The sequence below is a fragment of the Lotus japonicus genome, chromosome 1 (assembly GCF_012489685.1).
Source record: "Lotus japonicus ecotype B-129 chromosome 1, LjGifu_v1.2".
Taxonomy (NCBI): Eukaryota; Viridiplantae; Streptophyta; class Magnoliopsida; order Fabales; family Fabaceae; genus Lotus; species Lotus japonicus.
In genome coordinates this window covers 60,602,135-60,611,294 of record NC_080041.1, presented here as the reverse complement: position 1 = coordinate 60,611,294, position 9,160 = coordinate 60,602,135, and positions in this window count along the sequence as shown.

Below are 9,160 nucleotides of genomic sequence, written 5' to 3'. Positions count from 1 at the left end.
ACCAGAGCTTGATTCTCCTCTCAAGAAGAAGGTTCAGAGGAAGATGATCCTCGAAGAATCCTCTGAGGAATCAGATGTCCCTCTGACCAAATGGAAGAAGACTGGTCAATCCAAGAGAAAACATGATGAAACCAGCAAACCAGATGATGATGATGATGGTGATAATGAGGATGGTCCTCCTTCTCCCAAGAAGAAGAAGAAGCAGGTCAGAATAGTGGTGAAACCTACCCGGGTGGAACCAGCTGCTGAAGTGATCAGAAGGATTGAAACTCCTGCCAGAGTGACAAGATCATCAGCACAATCAAGTAAGTCTGCAGTTGCTTCTGATGATGATTTGAATTTATTTGATGCACTCCCCATCTCAGCCATGCTCAAACAATCTTTAAATCCACTCACTCCCATTCCTGAGTCCCAACCAGCTGCACAAATCACCTCTCCACCACATTCCCCAAGGTCTTCATTTTTCCAACCTTCTCCAACTGAAGCACCTCTCTGGAATTTGCTCCAGAACCAACCATCTAGGCCAGATGAACCAACCTCACCCATCACCATCCAGTATAACCCATTAACTTCTGAACCCATCATCCCTGAGCAACCAGAGCCCAATCAAACAGAACCTGGACCCAGAACCTCTGATCACTCTGTCCCAAGAGCATCAGAACATCTGGCTCCCAGAACCACTGATACAGACTCTTCCACAGCCTATACACCTGTATCCTTCCCAACAAATGTTGCTGACTCTTCTCCCTCCAACAACTCTGAATCCATTAGAAAATTCATGGAGGTCAGAAAAGAAAAGGTGTCTACCTTAGAAGAGTATTATGTCACTTGTCCAAGCCCTAGGAGATATCCTGGCCCTAGACCTGAACGTCTAGTTGACCCAGATGAACCTATCTTGGCCAATCCCTTACATGAGGCAGACCCCTTGGCTCTACAGGCTCAACCTGACCCTATCCAACAAGAGCCAGTTCAACCAGAACCCGAACCAGAACAATCTGTGTCTAACCACTCCTCAGTTAGATCACCCCATCCTCTGGTTGAAACTTCAGAACCTCACCGTGGAACCTCTGAACCAAATGCTCAAATGTTTAACATTGGCTCTCCACAAGGTACCTCTGAAGCTCACAGCAGCAATCACCCAGCCTCTCCTGAAACCAACCTCTCCATAATTCCTTACACTCACCTCCGACCCACATCTCTCTCTGAGTGCATCAATATTTTCCATCATGAAGCTTCATTGATGCTACGCAATGTGCAAGGTCAGACTGACCTAAGCGAGAATGCTGAAATGTGGCTGAAGAGTGGAACAGTCTGAGCACTTGGCTAGTGGCTCAAGTTCCCGTTATGATGCAGCTCCTGAATGCAGAGGGAAGTCAGAGGATCGAGGCTGCAAAGCAAAGGTTTGCTAGAAGGGTGGCTCTTCATGAACAAGAACAGAGACATAAGCTACTTGAAGCTATTGAAGAAGCCAAAAGAAAGAAAGCACAAGCAGAAGAAGCTGCACGTCAAGCAGCAGCTCAAGCTGAACAAGCCAGATTAGAGGCAGAACGACTTGAAGCTGAGGCTGAAGCTCTTAGATGCCAAGCACTTGCACCCGTAGTTTTTACTCCTGCTGCTTCTGCTTCCACTTCAGCTCCTCACGCTGCTCAGAATGTTCCTTCTAGTTCTACACAGCCAAACTCGTCCAGACTCGACATTGTGGAACAACGTCTTGACACTCATGAGTCTCTGCTGATTGAAATGAAGCAAATGATGATGGAACTTCTGCGTCGATCTGATAAACCCTAGCTTTAGGATCTCTTCGTTTTGATTCTTTTTCTTTTTCTTTACCTGTGTTTTATTTCGTTAACCCCTGGTTCCTTCTTGTTAATCTTTACTTTGCTCGTTTGTGATTATCTATGCATATATATATATATCTGACATTATGTTTGCAATTTTTTATTATTCATCATAAACTGCTTTTACATCATACATGTTTGTCTTTTCTCTAACAATCCTAGAATGGAGGATCCCTCCTCATTCTTCTGCATTCCTGGCGCTGCTCTGACCTCTCCTTCTCCAGGCGATCCAATGCATACTGGATGTTGTTGAGATTGACAATCTGCTCATCCCTCTCCAGAATTTCTTCTGCACTCTTGAGCTTCTTTTCTATGCCTTCCTTCTCTTCCAGCAGCTTCAGTTCAAGCTGGCTGAGTTCTTGCACTTCCTCCACGAAGGCAAGAAATTCCCGCAAGTCTTTCTTCAACTCTGGACGCAGGTCCTCCTCCAGCAGTGTCCGTGTTAGCTCTGAGATAGTCTTTGCACCCTCTGGATGCCTAATGTTAAGGAACAAGTCCTCCTCAAAGGCTCTCTTTCTCAGCTCTTCTAGTGCAATCATGTTTGATGCCATTTCTCTTTTTATGGTATTGTTCGAGCTGTGAAGCTTACCCCATTCTCCATCGCTTTATATAGGCTTCACTTTCTCTCTGAAAGTTAATGCTCCTACAGTTTCTCGAGGTTAAGTTCTTGGTAACTGATCCTTCTCTTTACTCTTTTGGCCGGTGGTAAACCGTTCCTCTTGTGCATTAACTCCTCTCTTTATTTCGCCTAATTCTGATTCATGCATCGTTTTAATTTTCTTCAAACTTAGACCTTCTCTAAGGGGGAGTACCTTGTACTTCAAGCTAAGTTTTTCACACCCCAAGCTTTTTGTTTATGACAAAAAGGGGGAGTACACCCAGTTTTTGATGTGTAAGATGTGTTAGTGTGATTTATTTTTTTTGGAGAATTTAAGAGTTCCACCTTTATGACCATAGATGTGTCACTGGGCAAATACAAGGAATACATTTCACTTCTTCTGAAGTGATTTTAGTTTGACTCTGATTACTTATGCGCTCTGATTACTCTATTTTCATCTATGTCATAAGTTTTTCACTCTGAACTCTTATATCATTTAGCTCAGAATCTAGACTTTACTAACGTTTTCATCAAGTATTAGATTCAGGGGGAGCTAAGCTCAGAATCAAGCAGTGACTTGAATTCAGAATGAGCAAGATAAACTATTCACATCAGGATAAGTTTTATTCTATATCCCTAAACTCTGAGTGAATTCAGTTTATTGTTTAAGAATTGTTCATCAAAAATCTTAGTTTTGTCATCATCAAAAAGGGGGAGATTGTAAGATCAAGTTTTGATCTAGTAGTACAACTCTATGTTTTGATGATTATAAGTTAACCTTTTGATATGAACAATTGTGGTACTCTAACGTGTTTTTCTAAGTGTGCTATTTACAGGCTCTGACCTCTATTCAATCTCACACAAATCAGAAGCACTGTGCTTAAAGAGTGTCCCAAGCAACGCTTTCGCATTCACCATGTTCAGTATGGACAGTGGAAAAGCTTCAGAAGTTCTGAAGTTATACAAACTCTAATGTGGACTCAGTCACTAGAAGTTCTGAAGATCCAAAAAGTCTGATAACCAAGAAACACTGAAGGTTCAGATGTTCTGATGGTGTAGAAGACTCTGAAGATCCAGAAGCTGATTAGTGAAATTCTGATGTCCAGAAGCAAGATACTCTGAAGACCATGTACTTCCCTCTGAGTTCAGAATCAGAAGATACAATGGTCAGAGGATCTGGGCTTTCCCTCTGACTCTGATCAACCGGCTTCACAAGTTCCAACATGAAGCTTTCTCCTGATCAGAAGTCTCCTAGGTTTAAAGGTCAAGTCGCTATCCAAGTACAAAAGCAACTGTACCTTCCTGACGACCTACCTAACAGTCTCAGACACAGCAGAAGCTGGATTTTCCAGAACTGCCCTCCAACGGTAGCATTTCCCATGCAACGCTCAACCCTAATCCTTGGAGTATATAAAGAGGCTGAAGACTGAAAGAAGCGGCAAGAAGCATTCACATACGCGCAAGACAAATTCAAATTCTTCTAAGCTTTCTTTCATCTGAAATTCATTGAGTTTACTATTAGCTTTTTAGAAGCAAATCTCTTGTAAACAATTCTTTGATAAACAGTTTGTTTAGTTCCTTTAGGAGATCAAGGTTGATCGGATCCTAGAGAAGACTAAGAGAGTGAATCTTAGTGTGAGCTAAGTCAGTGTAATTGTTAGTCACTTGTAGGTTTCAAGTGCAGTTGTAACTCTTACCTGATTAGTGGATTGCCTTCATTCTAAGAAGGAAGAAATCACCTTAACGGGTGGACTGGAGTAGCTTGAGTGATTTATCAAGTGAACCAGGATAAAATCCTTGTGTGCTTTTCTATCTCTTATCTTTAGCACTTAAGTTCTCGAAAGATTTGTCAAAATCTTTAAGGTGGAAGCTTTATCTTGAAAACGTTAGGCTTAAATGCATTTGGTGCCCCTGATGTATTTCAAAAGTGCAAATGATAACCCTACTCTTTTTTTGTAAACGTTTGTACCCCTTTTGTTTTGAGAAAGTACACCGAATGCCCCTCCGTCAGGTTGACGTTAAAATCCTAACGGAGGAGCTGACGTGGATATTATTTTTACTTTTTCCTTTATTTTCTCTAATGCCACGTGGATTTTATCAACTAAAAACAAAAAAAAAGGAAAAATGACAAAGGCTTCAAGAAATTGGTCTTCTTTCTCAGAACAAAGCTCGCCGGAGAAACGCCAGTGGCGGTGGTGCGGTCGCCGGAGTGACGGTGGCCGATCGTCAAATTGATTGAGGGGTTTTGAAGCGGATGATGAGGGGAGTTTAGCCATGGTGTTGGTTTCTCCAAAAGGTGAGCGGTTCGCCGGAGATCGGAGGTTGAAGGTGGCGGCTAGGGTTTGGTTTCTCCTCTATTTCTCTGTTGTTTCTCATCATGTTCGTGATGATGGTGCTCGCGGTGGTGCTGGACGTTGGTGGTGTGCTCGTATCTGAACCAAAGGTAAGGAAAAGAGGAAGATGATGGCTTGATGGTGCTGGTTCGTGAGGGAGAAGGTGGTGGTGCTCTGGCTCGCGTGAGGAGGGAGCGGTGGTGGCGGCTGGCACGCGGTGGTTGCTGGCGTGAGAGGAAGGAGGGAAACATGGTGAGGGTGATGATTCTTGCTGCTGTATCAGAAGAAGAGGAAAATGATGGCTTGATGGTGCTGGTTCGTGAGGGAGAAGGTGGTGGTGCTCTGGCTCGCGTGAGGAGGGAGCGGTGGTGGCGGCTGGCACGCGGTGGTTGCTGGCGTGAGAGGAAGGAGGGAAACATGGTGAGGGTGATGATTCTTGCTGCTGTATCAGAAGAAGAGGAAAATGATGGCTTGATGGTGCTGGTTCGTGAGGGAGAAGGTATTGGATCAAGCGCTTACCACTACGCCAAAAGCAATTGCTGTTAGTGAGGGCGCAACTTTATTTCCTTATAGCACAGAGTCCTCAAGGGGCTGCGATGTTAAGCGCCATGGGGTGGGATGTTAAGCCCATCGAATCCTAAGGGTGACGCTGGATTAATAAATCCAACAATCTCCCCCCCAGTGTTAGCCGGGGGATTCGAACCCATGACCTTGCTCTGATACCACTTATTGGATCACGCGCTTACCACTACGCCAAAAGAAATTGCTGTTAGTGAGGGCGCAACTTTATTTCCTTATAGCACAGAGTCCTCAAGGGGCTGCGATGTTAAGCGCCATGGGGTGGGATGTTAAGCCCATCGAATCCTAAGGGTGACGCTGGATTAATAAATCCAACAGAAGGTGGTGGTGCTCTGGCTCGCGTGAGGAGGGCGCGGTGGTGGCGGCTGGCACGCGGTGGTTGCTGGCGTGAGAGGAAGGAGGGAAACATGGTGGGTTTGGAGAAGAAGAGAGAAAGAGAGATGTCGAGTGAGTGAGAAGAGAGAGAGCGTGAATGAGGGTAATATCCACGTCAGCTCCTCCGTTAGGATTTTAACGTCAACCTGACGGAGGGGCATTCGGTGTACTTTCTCAAAACAAGGGGGGTACAAACGTTTACAAAAAAAGAGTAGGGTTATCATTTGCACTTTTGAAATACATCAGGGGCACCAAACGCATTTAAGCCAAAACGTTATTCAAACCCCCCCTTTCTACCGTTTTTCATACCTTCAACAGAGACCTCAACATGTAATATAAAGCAGGGAAGTCTACGAGCAAAGCTTCTGCTTGAAACAATGTTGAAAAGGTATTTGGGATGAAGCTCCAATGTCGAAAAAGTATTGTTTCGAAGCTTTATATGTTATACTCCGAGATTTAATGAGGTCGAAAAATGAAGAAAACACCCATAAACCTTTTGGAGGAAAAGTAGTAATACTTGGAGGTGATTTTAGACAAATACTACCTGTAATAAGTAGAGGAAGTAGAGAGGAAATCGTGGAAGCTAATGTAAACTCTTCCTCATTGTGGAAGCATTGCAAAGTTATGAAATTGTCTAAGAACATGCGGCTAACCGCAGCTGAGACGGCTGATGAAGCAGAAGAAATCAAAGAGTTTGCAGATTGGATTCTTAAAATTGGAAATAGCGATCATCCTGATTTCGGAGCATGAGAGTACAATATTTAAATTCCGCCAGATCTACTCATCCCAATTAGTCCTGACCCATTAATGGAATTGATTAAATATACATATCCTGACCTTCCGCACAAGATGAAAGACCAGCAATTATTTCAAGATAGAGCAATATTAGCCCCTACGCTGGAGGCTGTTGAAATGATAAACACTTACATGCTTGGGATGATAGTTGTACCAGAACATGAATATCTGAGCTCCGACTCTGCCTTGCGATCTGATGGGGATTCTGAAATCCAAGGTGAGTGGTTTACCACAAAAAATTTGAACGACACTAAAAGTTCAGGAATGCCTAATCATAAACTTTTATTGAAAGTTGGTACTTCAATCATGCTTTTAAGAAATATAGACCAAGCAGCAGATTTATGCAATGGAACTAGGTTAATTGTGGATGAACTTGGTGAACGTTTCATTGGGGCAACTGTTATCACGAGAACAAATGTTAATGACAAAGTGCACATTTCAATAATGGACTTGGTTCATTTTGATTCCAAATTTCCAATTAAATTCAGAAGAAGACAGTTTCCAATTGCAGCATGCTTTGCTATGACCATAAACAAAAGCCAAGGACAAGCACTACCTCAGGTTGAGCTCTTTGTTCCGAGACCCGTCTTCACTCATGGTCAGTTATATGTAGCTCTCTTTGGAGTACGCTCAAGGAAGGGTCTTGAACTTTGTATACTTGATAAGGCGGGCAAACAACAAACCAGTACTATAAATATAATGTGTAAGGAAGTTTTGGAAATGTTTGATGTATACAACACAATTTCATTTATTTATTTCATTTTTCTCTTCATATATCTTTACACGGTTGACTTATACACGAATAACTTATTTATTTATTAAAAAATTACAACATAAAATTACGTGCAGCGCACGAGTTATCGCACTAGTATAAACTAAGTTCGTTAAAATTAGTTCACATTTGAATACTTTCCATTATTCATATGTATTGATTATTAATTTTTTTACGGGAATTATTTACTATTCATTATTTAGTTATTGTTAATAATTAATATCCTAAAAATGATAATAATTTTTAATGAAGATTAATTTCCCTTTTTCAGAAAGAAAAAGTTGATTAAAGATATCAACAAAACTTAGGAACAAATTTCTCACACGTAATATATAGGTCCCATTTAAAGTACAAAAAATTAGCTCCCCGGTCAAGAAAACATCAAGACCAGAGGCCCCAAACAAAGCAAATCCTCCAAAGATTCAAAGACTCAAAAGTAATCGAGTTGTTTTTTTTCGGGTCGAAACAGAGACAAGAGTGACCTAAGGTGCAGTAGGAGACTAATGATTATTATTAGTACTACTTGACGTACTCATATTAAGATGATTACAATTATAATTAGTATACTCTTTTTTTTTTTAAACTAATGAGTATACTCTCCAACAAGTTTTTTTATTTTTTATTTCTTAAACTGTTTTAGAAATCTTATTACCAAACAAGTTTTTTTCTTATTTTAATCTAAAAAATAAGTTTTGGAATGTCTAAATAACTCATGTGGATTACTAACCCTCAATTCAATGAACCAATATAATTTTTTATAAATAAATTTAATAAATAAAATATAAAAATTCTAACGCAATTATCTTTAATATGAACTAACCATGAATTACTTTCAAAAAAAAAAAACTAACCATGAATTTAAATTAACTTTGATCGAAAGAAGTCGGAGTTTCATTATCTTAATGAAAATGTGTTAACTCTTAAATGCTAATATACTTCTTCCCAAAATAAGAAGAGTATTATAACAAACTATATATATGTATAAATAATTAATGAGAAAACTATTTACATGAAGGTGGCGTGGGAAGGATAAATTTTGACCACACGAAGCATAATCAAAATTGAAAGTTATGTGTCATATAATCACTTTTTAAATATCATGTGATTTGTAAGAACTCGTTAAATTTTGTTTGATAAGCCAAATCACAATAAAAACATAGAATCCCATTATTATATTAGAACTAGAAAGGAAATTACATTCCAACAGTGACACCTGATGATAATTGATGATATGCTATATCAGTTGTACAATGTGGCCCACCAATTTGGAATACGTCCCTGTTGCCTAAGAAAAACAAAAGCACTTGGCCTACCCATCAACCTTGTCCAAAAGCTAACACACTAGCCCAATAACATCCTCAGAGAAATAGACAGACCAGGCCCACTCCTTGAGATGTGCAGAAGCAACTATAAGGCTTTTTTAGTCTCAGCGCAACCTTCCCCCAAACTGGACCTGGTCTCCACCTCAAGCTTTGCATGATGTCCTATCCAGAGATGTGCAAGAATCAAGGAGCCAAGGTTATCTTTTTGCTCAGAACAGTGGCCCAAACTTTGGTCCTCGTAGCCGTATAAGACAGGTTTGGACCCCTGTTCAGAGATAAAATTTTCTCTCCTCATCCCCATGTGAAGAAGATGGTTTGTTGTGATGCTCCCTCTTTACCCAGCTGACTGTTTCTCTCATGCCTCAATTATGAGGGGTCGGTGAAGTGTGGATGTTATCAATGCTTTAATGTTTTGTTTGAATGGTAGTGGGAATCTTTGGTACAAAGCAAACCTGTCTCCACAGTGGCAATCCCAACTACCTTGGCTGTTTTATTTAGTGTTCCCTCCTTGTCGTTATTTGTTTACTTTCACAGCTAGCAGACCCGCG